This window comes from Mus caroli, chromosome 4, assembly GCF_900094665.2.
Source record: "Mus caroli chromosome 4, CAROLI_EIJ_v1.1, whole genome shotgun sequence".
NCBI classification, from domain to species: domain Eukaryota; kingdom Metazoa; phylum Chordata; class Mammalia; order Rodentia; family Muridae; genus Mus; species Mus caroli.
In genome coordinates, this window is record NC_034573.1 from 75,935,454 (window position 1) to 75,950,143 (window position 14,690).

Here is a 14,690-nt window from a genome sequence, read left to right on the forward strand (position 1 = left end):
GAGATGACCATGTGGTTTTTGTCTTTGAGTTTGTTTATATACTGGATTANGTTGATGGATTTCCGTATATTGAACCATCCCTGCATCCCTGGGATGAAACCTACTTGGTCAGGATGGATGATTGTTTTGATGGAACACTTTAATTTTTTAAAATGCTTTAAATAGATTTTTGATACATAATTCCCAAAGGCATCCAATTATCACCCCAATATAACAACATCCCATCACACAAAGGCACCCCCCACTCGCCACCATGCTCCATAACCCTCGTGACCTCTAATTCTAAGCAAACCAGAGTCTTTTGCACCTGTAGATGTTTTCGATGGTTGGCTTTTTCCATTTCCCATGTTTCCAAGATTCATTCATGATGTATGGAACAGGGAGCAACACTCTACCATATGTAATACTATGGAATATGCCATTGGAGAGATATGCCCAATTTGGTTATCATTTCATTTGTTCATAACACATGGGACATTTTGCTTTTTGTACATCATGGAGATTGCTGTTATTAATGCTCACACGTAAGTTTTACGTGACTATGATAGACTAGGTCATATGATAATTCCACATTTGACACTGAAGAATTGCCACCAATTTTTTTTTCCCAAAGTGGGTATATAATTTTAAACGCTAACCAATAAAGTGTAGCAGCCCAATAGATGAGTTCTTCCAGGAGCCAAGCTCATGGCCAGTGATCAATGAGAGAGAAAGATTCTCACAAGGAGGATGAGAAAGAAAGAGGCAAGCCAGGTGTGGTGGCACACACCTGTAACCCTGGTGCTTGGGGGACAGACACAGGAAGATCAGGAGTTAGCACAGTCACTGCTACATGATGAATTAATGGTAGCCTGGGCCACATGAGACTCTCAAAAAACTATCAGAGGACTCAGTAGGTAAAGACACTTGCCACCAGGCCTGATAACCAGAATTGGATCCCCAGAATCTACCCAGTGAAAGTAGAAAACTGACTTCCAACGGTTATCCTCAGACCCCCACACATGCTATAGCAAGCATGATGGACATACATACATGCACGCAACTAAATAAAATGTTTTTAATCAAGAAGAGGGTCTGGAGAGATAACTCAGCTGTTAAAGGCACGTGCTGCTTTTCCAGGAACTCAGGTACATTCTCGGAATCCAGAGGCGGCTCACAGCTGCCTGTAACCCCAGCTCCAGGGAATCTGCTGACATCCTCTACTGGTCCTTGCTAGCCCCTGTGCAAGTTGGAATGATGCTTTTGTGTACTGTGTAAAGATTATCCTTGCACTACTCAAATGCTGATTTGCATACAGACAGAGAGTTGAGTACAGACCAGTCTTTGATAGTTATTTTGGTGAGGCATCACCTGTCTCAGTGTTTTGCAAACATTCTTCTCTATCAGCTTCTGACTGGTCAGTCAAGAGTTGATTGGCTAATTAGCTGGGCAGAGGAAATAGGAAAGCTGGACTTCCAATCCCAGCCAGGGGTCCCAGGGAGAAAAAAGTAGAAGGACCAGGAGGAGAGGTGGAGAGATGCCGTGGAGAGACCCGGAGGATTCGCCATGAGATTGCAATGAGAGAGCAGACACGAGGGCACACAAGGACCAGAGCGAGGCAGGGCAAGACCAGATTGGCAAGTAACAGGGCATTTGTCTGATATTAACAGCCTTAGAGGATTAGAATAGCTCAGAATCTGCCCAGCCTAGACTTGCAGCTTGTTAATAAATGTACTAGGTCTTTGGGTCAATTCTTTGGGAGATACAATGGCAATAGATCAAGTTTTTATGCATAAATTACAGCCTACAGCTACGCTTACACCACAGACACAGAGAATATATACAAATAAAAATAAATCTTTTCCTTTAAGTCCGAAACAAAGATGCTCGGTGGAGGAGGGTGGGAGTAAAGGGAAGACAAACAGCTAGAACTCAGAATGTCAATCAACTGTGCTTTCCCTTCAGCATCCACCACTGCTCGCCTGCCCATCACCACAGCCACCAGGGTCAGAAGAATACCATCCCAACTTCCCCTCCTCCTCACCCCAACTCCTTACAGGAAATGAAACTGACAAAGCCATGGGGTGATTAAAAAAAAAAGATGTTTGTTTTACCCTGAAATAAGGAAATATTAGGTATGAGAGCAGTAGAGTGGTCCAAGACACCCTTCTCTAGACTTACAAAGTTCCTAAACCAAAACCAGACTCATCACTGTCATCTCTAGGACATGGCAGGCAGGGTTCCTATCCTTTGTTCCTGTCCCCAGTGTTCCAAATTTTCAGACATAGTCATGGATTGTTTTCATAATCAAGTGAAGGAGTACTTAGGCTCCAAGCACTAAAGAGACATTCAAGTATTAGTTTAAGGAGAGAAACTCTCAACATCCCATGCATACCGCACACAGCTCAAACTGGAGCTAAAATTCAGCAAGACCATCTATGTATTGCCTGTAGCCTTGCCTGTAGCCCTTCCTAGGAAGCCAGTGTTTCTCTACCTTTTGTTTTTCCCACATCATTTTAGGCCATTCAGAAAATTTTCAATTTTCCACTAATGTGCCAAAGTTCTTAAACCTCTGAGGTCTTTTTCTAATTCGGCCTTTTTTGTCTCCTCCATGATAACATGCTCCATTACTATTTTAAGAATTAAACTAAAATAGTTCATTTTTAAACATCTCAACTGTTTTCAGATTTATAAATGTACCTTCAACCTGGTTGTTTCCTGTTGTCTGCCTTTGCTGAAACCGATCTAAGCTCTACCCCTGTTTGCTTGTGCTGGGGACTGGGCTGCGCTGAGCACTCTCCCACTGAGCTCTGTTTCCGCCTCCTTTTCACTTCTATTCCAAGACAGGTTTCACTAAATTGCCCAGGCAGGCCTTGAGTTCTCAGTCTTCTTCCAGCCTCAGCCTCCCAGGCAGTGGGGATCACAGGCCTTCCCAGGGAGCCCAGCTCAACGGGAGACCTACTCTTTAAGGAAGGAAGGAGCCCTGGAGGGACAATAAACAATGGTGTCCTAACCATCTTATCTTCCTATTTGGAGGCCAGAAAATCTCATGGACTGGGACTATGTTAACGGTCAGCACAATTTGAATCTGAGGCTAGCCTGGGGTCTATAGAAAGATGCTGTCTGAAAACATACCAAAAAAAAAAAAAAAAAGCAAACTCCAAATGATAAATGCCACATTAGGAAACTATGACTTAGCATTCATAGAGATGGCCTAGCAGGTTCAGAATGCTCGCCACACAAGCCTGACGAGCTGAATTTGATCCCTGGAGCCCACATAAAGGTGGAAGGAGAGTGAGTACCCACTCCCAAAAGTTGTTCTCTGCCCATGAACACCACCCCATACCCCACACACACACACACCACACACACACACACACACACTGTGGCACATTTGCACCTGCACTCACACACATCTCACACACATACATGACAGTAATAAACTAAATTTTAGGAGAGATGTGGCTTAGCAACACGGTAGTGAAGTATCGATGAACGTGGCAGAATGCTAACTGACACCACTTAAGTTGTATTCATCGAGTAGGATGGAGCATCCAGGAAGAGCAAAGTGAGCCAACTCCTAAACAACGATCTCTTCCAGGGACAGCAAACATCTTGAAGAAAGCCAGTGTCTCAGCAGTTATCCCTGGGCTTTGCAAGAGGGAACCTTCATTTAGCATTACGCCGACTGGGTAAAGGAACCAGGGGACAACTGAAGGGTTGTCCACCCTCCCCTGAGCAGACCAGCCACCCTGATCTACCCACCAACCTCGACACACTCACTGTTAAGGCCAACTGTGGGAAAGTCAATCGACAGCCATCAGCCAGGGAGGGAAGGCACTCAAGGCTGGTTCTCAAGGACATAAAGTTAACTTCAGAGCGAGAAGCACAGGCAGAAAGCTGAGGACATGGAAGCAGAGAAAAAGCCTTGTTCACTGGGAAGACTCCCATCGCCCTTCTGTAGCATCCCACTCTCGAATGACTCACAAGGAATATATACCACCACCACCACCACCTTTTCTGAGACAGAGTTTCATATAGCCCAAACCAGCTTTAAGCTTGCAATCCTCCTGCCTCAATCTCCCAAAGGCTGAGATGACGACAGATGTGTGCCACCATACCCAGCTTATAGAGGAAATAAAAAGTCCATACTGAAGCTAGATTAAGCATATTCATTGGCTCTTCATTTGACTACTGCATGTTCCCTCTCTGTCTGGAATTACTACAAAATGAGGCTATTTTCAGCCTAGCTTAGTGACAAAGTGGAAATAGCTTCAGCATCCAGGGTTCTTGTGGGCCAACCAATATCAAGAGAGAACTATAACCCCCAGGATCAAGGCTGGGTCCACTCACACACCCCACAGGTACCAATAACTACCACAGCCACCCACTCCAGGCCTCTACAATCTCCCCAGCCAGGCTAGAAGCCAGTGGGAAGGCAGGATGGCAGCTCCCAGCCAGGCAGGGGCTCCTCCCAATCACTTGCAGCTAAGCTCTCCCTGGAAGGAGAGAAAGGAGCTAGACACAGCCGCCGCAGAGTTTCAGGTCACTTGCCAATGACTCTCCCTCACCACTCCCAAAGCCAGCACCCTTCCAAAAGAGGGTACTGGCAATAGGAAAGTCAACTTAGCAACGCCAGCTCCACGTCGGTTTGTTCTCTGTTCCTGGTGGGAATGGGGGCTTTACAGCAAAGCCAAACCATTTGGGAAGAATAAGAGTTCATTTTCACCTAGCTTATAAACCAGCTCAGACCTGAAAAGACACTATTCCCCAAGGAGTGCTGTTTTCCTTGCCTGAAGACGCTGCAAGCTCCCAAGAGCAGAAATCTAGACCTTTCCAACTTCTGTCCTTAGGCAGAGCAAATCAAATTTCCTGTGTTATTCCAAATAAACTACAAGAGGGCGGCATGTCTGCCGGAGATGTGCGCAGCTCCTACTCCATCTTCCCAGGCCCCACTGCTCATCTCTTAACTGAAAGACAAACAGGAAGAAAATCCTCCTCGCTCCCAGCAATAAATTTACTTCATCTCTTTCTCACCAGAATACCCCAGGGACAGGGGAGGTGGCGTAGAGAGAAACAGGGCAAAACTGGATTGCTCCCCTAGGTGTGTCAGCAGTTTTGATGGTAGGCCTCAGCAAGAGCAGGAAAGAACAATTCCCAGCTCAGTCTAATGGATCCGCTGTAAAATCACCTTTTAAACTGAGACGCCACATAAATAAACGCACGGGGTTGTAATCAGTGGCGATGCTACTGGGCCACTTAAGGTGAGGACAACCAAGGGCTCCCATTACACAGACCAGGGCATTCCTGCTACTCAGCAGTTCTGCCTAATGTTTCCAGTAGTCCTGGGGCAGCTAAAAGCGGTGTTTGGCCAATCACAATACGCCTCCCAGCACGGAAGCAAATATTTGCAGGGTGCAGAGCAAATGCAGGTTTTCAGTGTGACGAAAACTGGAAAGAAACTGAGCACTTTAGAAAAAAAGAAAGAAAAGAAGCCCCCACCCAACTGAAACTAAACAATTGCGAAGACAAGATTTTCTTTCATCCACCTCCTAGTCCAAGAGAGGGAGTGAAAACAACGACCACAAAAAAGCCATTTTCTCAGACTGTCTGCGTCTCTGCTCTCTGACTGGTTATTTGAGTTGTGGTGAGCAGTTTATGAAGTGAGCACGGGACTGTAGTGCAGGGATGCTGTGGCTGTGTCCGCGTGGAAGGAGGGCTTCATAAACGCTTAAGAAATCAAGCACCAGCATTTCCTCTTCTCCAACTTCCATGCTCTCCTAGATGATGATAGGCTATATTTATTTCAGCCATCAGATAGAATGGCTTCCACAACTGGATGCTACTGCAAAGAAAGAGGGGCAGAAAGAGGGGGAAGGAGGGAAGGAAAGGGAAGGAAAAGGAAAAGGAAAAGGAAAAGGAAAAGGAAAAGGAAAAGGAAAACCCTAAGCTATTTCGGAGGTGAACAGCAGGTAAATTTCTGTGTTAGGTCCTGGTTTGTGGGTAATTGAGAGGCTCAAGTTCTGCCGTACTCTCTGTCTAAAAAGATAATGACCACAGCCCCAACCACAGGTGAAATTCAAGTCTTAGCCCCGTGTTCTTCTTCTTCTGAAGTGCAGCCACCTGCATGATTTCAAATAACATTCTATAGTACACTAATCTACATAATCACTAAAGAAACCCATCCGTGCCACTTGAATGGTCGCTAAGGACTGTCCACACCTGTGGACTGATTAAACATCAAAAGAAGAGGAATCCATGTGTGAAATGTGCACAAATCCACATGCTAGGCACGAAGTCTGCATTAGAGCAGCACTTGCCACCTCTCACAGAGGCCACATGGCAGTTAGGTTGATGTCAGAGTGTTAGCCTAGAGAGGGGTCTCCAACACCCACAGGCCTGGCCTGGCCAACGTGCTCATGCCTTCAGTGCAGAGGCAGCAAACACATGGGTACAGCCAGAGGGTGGGCAATTCCTAGGATGGGCACAGCAATCAAGGCTCAAACAAGCTTTAAGAGAGCTAACTCTGGTCGCAAACTGTTAACGCATAAACTAACAACTGTCCAGCAGCTGGGTGAACAGACCCAGGTCAGCCAAAGCTGCTGGGTTTAAGGTGACAAGCTGGAAGCACAAAGGGGACTTACTTGGGGAGTGTGGTGTTAACAGATCCCATGGGTTCGCAGTTCTTTGTCACAGTTCCCACCAAAAAGCAGTGGCGCCACCTAGAAACTGTGGCAGATCAAGGGAAACCTGCTAGAATGTGTCTATTGAAGTCACTCTGCCTCATTACTGCATGCAGGAGCTGACACACTGCTCTGGGACCGTGGGAGCTCTGCTAAGGTTGACAGCTATCTGGACTTGACAGTAATCTGAACAGGAAGTGCAAGAAATGTTAGCTTCTTCCCAAGGCCGTTTCTTTTCTCAGATGAACCTCTTGCAGGTCTTTCCCTGGCCCACCACTGAAGCTCAGTCTGTCTATACACAGCCTTTGCTTCTCTAAAAGGAGGTGAAGATGGAAGCGAGCAAGGGGAAAGCAAGTGCAAATGATAGAAGATCTGGGCTTGGGGCCTAAGGAAATAATCACTTCTTCATTTTTATGATTTATGATACCCAGCAACACACTGAAACTTATAGCAGAGGAGGGTTAATTGGGGGAGACTCCCCCCAATCAACCTCCAGCTAGAAGACACAATGCAATCACTCAAGGAGTTGGTGCCATTACAATCAGCACTCCGATGACCCCAGGCAATGGGCAAGACTCGGTCATTACAATCAGCAATCTGAAATGGCCCTGTGCTTTAACCAAGAGTAAATTTCCTCTTTTGTGACAGGACAGTTGCTATAAGTAAAAAGAGAAGGAAATCGAAAAACCAAAAAAAAAAAAAAGAGAGAGAGAGAGAGAGAGAAGGAAAGAGCCAGACGTGGTGGTGCATCCCAGCATTTGGGAGGCAGACGCAGGTGGATTTCTGAGTTCGAGGCCAGCCTGGTCTACAAAGTGAGTTCCAGGACAGCCAGGGCTACACAGAGAAGCCCTGTCTTGAAAAACCAAAAAAAGACTCGGGAGGCAGAGGCAGGCGGATTTCTGAGTTCGAGGCCAGCCTGGTCTACAAAGTGAGTTCCAGGACAGCCAGGGCTATACAGAGAAACCCTGTCTCGAAAAACCAAAAAAAAAAAAAAAAAAAAAAAAAAAAAAAAAAAAGAAGAAGAAGAGAAGCAGAGGAAGAGAGAGAAGAAGCAGTGGAGGAGGGGCATTAGGCCTGGCCCAGAAGCCTTTTGAAGAAGAGTCTAGTTCTATGACTCCCCTAAGACAGGAAAAACGGTGGCACAGATGTACATGATAACCAGTCTCCCTCCCTTCCCCAGTGGGCCAACCAACGCAGAAACCAGTTCTTTCTCTTCTAAACTCTGTACTTACCATGCCTAGTCCATGCTCATTGAACTAATGGAAATATTTCTAACATACCTCTCCAGCTAAGAACTCAAAGGCTCCGTGACAAAAGATCTGAGGCAGCACAAGTTTCAAGCATTTATGTGTTCCATATAAAGCTGCTCATAAACGTAGCCTGTACTTTTACATAGCTGAAAAGCTCACCACAGCTCTAATGAAATAACTGGTAAATAGTTTTTAGCTGCCTTCTTTATCTACTTAAAATATCTGTTCCAGGAATCTAAATACAATGTTTTCTTCAGCCTCATCTCCCCAGAGCTTGAAAAAAAGCTTTGCAACAAATGTTAACATTTGTGAATGAATGAATGAATAAATGAATGAATGAATGTTCTTTGCTAGTTTAAAGGCAGAGTGTCCTAAATTTAGCAACCCTTCCTAATTAAATTCAAGTTGCTGCATTTAGGTATGACAAAATGTTTAAAAATAAAAACAGCAGATGTTTGATCTCTAGGTGGCAGGGATTTTTTTTTCTTTTTTTTTTTTTAAAAAATAATCCTGTATTTATTTTTAGTCTGCAGGAAATCAACCAAATACTGGTATTCGGAAAGCTCCTATATTAAGTCAGGCATACTAAATGTACAAAGATGACTGCTACCAGTTGGTGTTTAAAAGTATTTTGACTGCCAACCTCTCTTCTAAAAACCACTTTAGTGTGGTTTTAGGATACAGAAAGGTTATCAATGGCCAACTGATATTAATCAGTTCACAAAGCCCAATCAAGAACATGTGAGGTCACAAGAGGAATCCCAAATCAACCTCTGTGCTAACAGGATTCTCAGGGTGCGTTCACCAATCCAGCAAACAGCTGCACTCTCTGGTGAATTCCAGAGGGGGAAAGTGGGGCACGATGACTCAGGACAGATGTTCTGAGTTCTGGATCTGCATCACACAGACACACAAGTCAGCAGTGATTCCCGTGCACAACTTAAAAATGTCCGTGAAGCAGAGCTCACTTTCTGGGGGCTCACAGTCACTCTGATCTGCTGAGGAGACTAGCTGAAGCCACTATCACCCAGTAGGAGCTGAAGGTCTAGGATAAAGGGCACAGGCTATTTCTGTATGAACATCACTTTATTCATCTTTAAAGTCTTAATTAACATAGCAAGATTAAAATGCTAAGAAGAAGGCAGCAGTGGACCTAAGACAAACACAAGTGAGCCTCCTCCTGCTGCCATTGTTCTGCAGTGGGAGTCTCGGGAGCCCCAGGGCACACCTTGCAGCAGTGGTCAGCCAGCCATGGTCAGCCCGCCAGGGCACTGGGAGAGACCACAGCCTCTGAGGCTCAGGCAGGCTCACAGACACAGACGTGCATGCGGCTTTCTGCAATTACAGCTCTCCGGGAAGAGTCAAAAAGGGAGGGGGCGTGGGAAGACCCGGCAAGCCTGACAGGAAGCTGCTAAGAGGACAATGTCATCTAACAAAACCTGCAGGTCTCTAATGAAACCAAACTCTTTAATTTATTTCCCCAAAGCTTTCCTTAAATAAATCCTCACAGACTTAGAGAGGACCTTGCAATCATGTCCCCCTGGAACTGCTAAATAAATACAACATACTCACGGGTTTACGGCAGCTGTAACTTCAGAGGAAAGAACCCGGTTCCACTGTGAGGATGGCTCTCTCTCCTACCAGCTCTTTTTAAAAACCAACTAAAAAAGAGGAGTCCTTCCTTAATGTAAAACCAACAGAAACCTTCAACGTCTGCTTCGTTCCCCAGTCTCGAGCTTTCAATGGCCAGACCTGGCAGAGAAGTTACCGGCATCAGCCAGGCTCCCGGAGCACTGCAGGGGTGAATTTAAGACCTGTCAGTGACAGTGGCAGCTACATTCACTACTGTGGCGGCTGCTTCCGCAGGAAGGGATGCTGGGAGATTTTTTTTCCCAATCCCTGCCACAGCCTAGTCCTAATCCATCACTGTTTAATTATCCTAGAAGAGCTGGTAGGCAGGTACAGATGGACTGGGCTTATTAAAAAAAAACCGTAGGACCTTCAGGGATTTCTCACCTAACCTAGGCATTTCTCCATCTATCAAGAAGTAGCATGAATTACTTTAAGAAAAATGTGAGAACAGGTTGTTATTCCCAGACATGATTTACATTTTCTACCCATGGACTTTCTTAAAAGACAATTGAGGGGCAAAGAATAAGGAAAAATCGGTTTCTCTATAGTTTTCAGTCTTGCCTGATATTTCAGTGGCCAACACCTATCACATGGCAGTTAGATCAAGGTTGCTGGAAAGGCCAATTTCAGATTGGCATCTAATAAATATTATTTCAAGTGTGTTTGGGTTTAGAGTTGTGGTTTTTTGGTTGCTGTTTCTTCATCTTTGAAGGTTTTTTTTTTTCAATTTCTTATTAGCTATTTTCTTCAATTTACATTTGAAATGCTATCCCAAAAATCCCCTATACCCTCCCCCCGCCCTGCTCCCCTACCCACCCACTCCCGCTTCTTAAAAATAGGGAACACTTCACAAATTTGCGTGTCATCCTTGTGCAGGGGCCATGCTAATCTTCTCTGTATCGTTCCAATTTTAGTATATGTGCTGCCGAAGCGAGCACTATCTTTGAGTTTTGATTGTTGGCATGGAGTCTAGCTCTGTAGCCCAGGCTATCCTGCCTCCTCTTCCCAAATTCTAGGCTAATATAGATACACCTTATCAAGCCCAGCTCTTGAAGTGGATTTGGCTAATCCAAAACCAAAAACATCATCTTTAAAGAGCTCCACTCCAGAGAGCCTAAATAAGCAAGATTCTGAAGCTATGACTTGGTTCCATCTAACGGGGGCTCAGCTCACAACAGAGCTGAAACTGTCTTCTTATAGGAACCATTATTGTTTCTGATAATAAAAGTAGTATCTGGATGTGGTGTCACACGCCTGTAATCCCTGACCGGGGAGGTGGAGGCAGAAGAATCAGGATTTTACAACCAGTCTCAGCTACGTGATGAATTCCAGGACAACCTAGGCTATATAAGACACTGACTCAGTAAAGAAAAAAGTTACTATCAAGTAAAATAAGCTGGTGTTTCCACATTATAAATAATAACTAGAAAAAGATTAAAACCATATACAACCCCATAACCCAGAGATAGTTACCGCCAACACTTTGTAACTTAGAATATTCGCTGTTTCTTGTCATATGGACGGGACCTAACAATTCTGTTTTTTCATTTTTATATTTGCTCTCCATGCAATGTATTATCTTCATGCTCATGGCTTTTCCTGGGATGATGTGAACAAATGTCTAGTCATCCCAGGTAAGAAACTGAGGACAAAACAAAGAAACCATTCCAGCCAAGTCTTGCTTGATGACTGAATGAGTTCACTGGGGTCACTCACAGAAGACTCCAAGGTGAAAGAGACACCCCTAACAGTTCTACCCAGCATGGGTGAGAACTCAGGAGGGACTGTGTCTACAGAGTCCTGGCCAACCTATACGCACCTCTGTCTCTTCTTCCAGCAACTGTCTTCTGCTTATACAACTTTAGGGAGGGGCTTTGTGAGTCTCCCAGCTGTCATGACCTGTTCTCAGAATCAGCTTTCTATATCTGGTCAGCTTCCTTTCTCCCTAGATACACAGCATCTCTTCATAAAAAATAAAACTATTTACCCATATATGTGACCTACGTCTAACCAGCTGTACTTCTTTTTACTCTTTTACAGCTGTTTATTATTTGTTGGGGAAGAGGAACACACAGGTACCACAGCACATATGAAGACCTGAGGACAGCCTTTAAGAGTTCGCTCTCTCCTGCCATGAGGGTCCAAGACTGAGCTCAAGGTAGCCAGGCTTTGCAGCAAGCACCTTTATCTGCTGGGCCACCTTGCTGGCCCGACCACCCAGATTTCTAAAAATGCTCACTAGAGTTAGTACACATAATGACAGTTGCTATATTTGTATACCTACTATGGGCTAAATAGTGTGATGAGCAGAGCAAATATAACTACTACTCTCCAGGAATTCTATACAGAGAAGAAGCTATATATATTCACCAGATGTAATCAACACTGTGCTACCAAAAAGAACCACAGACAGCAAGGAACACATCAAAGACCTGCTCTTGTGAAGATGAACATGGCGGGAGGGGTGGCGCATAGCAATCCAACCGCAAAGCTCTCAGTACAGTGTAATTCGCACCTTGGCTTGTCATCATTATTAATGTCTTTCAACTAATATTTCTTTATCCTCCACCAAAACTTAAATGTAGATTTTAACTACATTTTATTTAAAATGTATTTTATTTTATATATATTTTGAATATGAGAACTGGTATGTGTATAAACTGTTATACATTTAATCAATTAGAATATAACAATTAAAAATTACAAGAGGTAGGCTATGTTCATAACTCCAGAAATCTTTTAAGTAGCCAGAGACCACAGGTTTCTAAGTATCTCCAACTGCTATGCCCAGAAGCTGAAGAAGGTTAAATATTAAGAACACTGGAAGGTGTGATAACTTAAAATGGAGCTTTTTACATGGCTCTGTGGCAGGGGTGGGATGGGGATGGGGAGTGGGGGGGGGGGGGGGGGGGGGGGGGTGGGGGGAGATGGGGGGGGGGCAGGGAGAGAGAGAACACTAGAAATCAAACCCAGAGCCCTGCACAAGCACTAGGTAAGCTCTCCATCACTGAGATGCAGTCCCAGCCTTCAGTTTTCCTTTCCCTTATATAAGTGTTTCCTCAGGATGGTGGCAAGCGGCAGACATAAAACATACTTCTTTACCCAATGAGTACAGAATGGTTTGCCTGTTTACTCATAATGTTTATACAGTAGGCTTCCAGTACTTTTTCTCTGGTATAAAAGCCATCCACCCGCATGTGTGTTTGCACCCTTCGCCCCAGCAGTGCTGACCCAGAGGCCAGGTTGGAGGAGGATGTCAGGGAAGGCGTGGTGGTTTGAAGGAGAAAGTCACCAGCTAGTGGTGCTGTTTGAAGAAATTGGGGTTCTGGTGTGCTTTCAGAGTTTACGGCCTCTCCCCACTTCCAGTTCACTCTCTTTTCTTTCGGCCTGTGTTTGAAGCTATGACCAGCCAGCTAACTGCTACAGTTGCCATGCCTTTTACACTATTGTGGACTTCCCCTTTGGAAGAGTACCAAAAAAAACCCCTCTTCTGTAAGTTCCCTTGGTATGTATTTTATCACACCGCAAAAATAAACTAAGGGAAGTGTTGCAGAACTTTCCCTGTCCATTTACATTAGTGCAGAGGAGGCCTGGGTTGGACAGGGAAAAGGGAGGCGGAGCTAAGCGTTGAAGAGACAGAGAGCATCTCAGGGGAGAGAGAAGGAAGATGCCTGTGCACATGAACCTCTGTGGCATTTACCAGCCACAAGTAGTTGTGGTTTTGTAAGGTTAGATTAATAGGGGTAAAGCATTTATCATTATCAATTGGCTCTGAAATTGTTGTATTGGCATTTTGTAAGTTGTGATATTATTAATACATAAATCTAATTGGTTAACTATAAGCTTAAGAGTTTTAATTCTATCGGGTAATTGGGTGATGTGATGGCTGACCATGAGGTGAGTGGTGCATTGCATGGTATTGAGAGGAATTCGCCCTCCCCCTTCCCCCCCAGAGAGATGGCAGGCAGAGGGACCGCTGAGTGAGATGGCCTGACAGGAGCCCAGTGGCCCATTGGTTGCAGGCACTAGTGCCAGTTCCTTCCCACAACAGGGAAGCTTAGAGACTTCCTAGAATTTTTATCCATATACAACCAGCTTTGGTCCCCAAACTAACTTAAGGCTCTAGGATGTAGAAAATGTGCTCAAAAGATGTCTGTTAAGTCTAGAGCGTCTTGCAAATTCATAAAATTAGTATGGGAAAAGAGATGGAGGAGGAGCAGCAGGAGGAGGAGCAGCAGGAGGAGGAGCAGCAGGAGGAGGAGCAGCAGGAGGAGGAGCAGCAGGAGCAGGAGGAGCAGAAGGAGGAGGAGCAGCAGGAGGAGGAGGAGCAGCAGGAGCAGGAGGAGCAGAAGGAGGAGGAGCAGCAGGAAGGTGGCACCAGCACCCCCACCATGCAAAGCAGGTATTCTCTTACCCATGGTCTGATGGGGTAGATCTCAGAAATGGGGAAATATGCAAATTAGAGTTCTTTTCTCTTGTCTGTTAAATGTAGAAGAATTTCTTTTCTTTTATAAAAAAAGGTTTTTTAATGTTAGAGCCATTATGCAGCTGCATGAAAATAATCAGAATATCTCACATCTTGGGTGGTATAATAGTTCTATGAAAACAGCAAGCCGGGCGTAGTGGCGCACACCTTTAATCCCAGCACTCGGGAGGCAGAGGCAAGCAGATTTCTGAGTTCGAGGCCAGCCTGGTCTACAAGGTGAGTTCCAGGACAGCCAGGGCTATACAGAGAAACCCTGTCTCAACCACCCCCGCCCCCCAAAAAAAAACCAGCAGTATTTTCTCGATATCTATTGAACATTGACTGGCATTTATCTGTGAAGCTTGTTTTATATCTAAGTTAACAAAATACTTACAACTCAGTTACTTCATAGGGTAAAGGTGTATGTATTCTTACTTACACGGAATTAAGTGGAAAGCATCCATAGACTATTTTAGTGAATAAGTTCTGTTCAAAATATAGGATCGACCTGTCTGTAAATGATAGCACTGTACTGATGCCACAAGAGGCCACAATAAAAGCACAGGTGTCACTTCAAACAGCTAAGCAAGGGATTAACTTTCTCACAAAAATTACACCAAATCACACATTCTTCTGGACATATTTTCTTTTAGATTGGCCCACAGTTTTTTTTTTTTTTTT

The 14,690-nt window shown here is 44.7% G+C and overlaps 1 protein-coding gene and 1 non-coding gene across 3 annotated transcripts in view; both read right to left on the bottom strand.

The window, feature by feature from the left end:
- The window catches only part of Ttc39b (tetratricopeptide repeat domain 39B), a 100,632-nt gene that overhangs the window by 52,351 nt on the left and 33,591 nt on the right, over positions 1 to 14,690 (bottom strand). The window contains exon 1 of one of the 2 annotated variants that reach the window (XM_029476157.1): positions 9,485 to 9,784. The exons of the other annotated variant lie outside the window; for it this stretch is intronic. The gene's annotated coding sequence lies outside the window, so the exon portion shown is untranslated. Of the gene's footprint in view, positions 1 to 9,484; positions 9,785 to 14,690 lie in introns of those variants that run through there. 2 annotated transcript variants of the gene reach the window in all.
- Positions 10,376 to 10,482, bottom strand: LOC115031068. Its single transcript, XR_003836633.1, has one exon. It is a non-coding gene; the product is annotated as a U6 spliceosomal RNA (small nuclear RNA).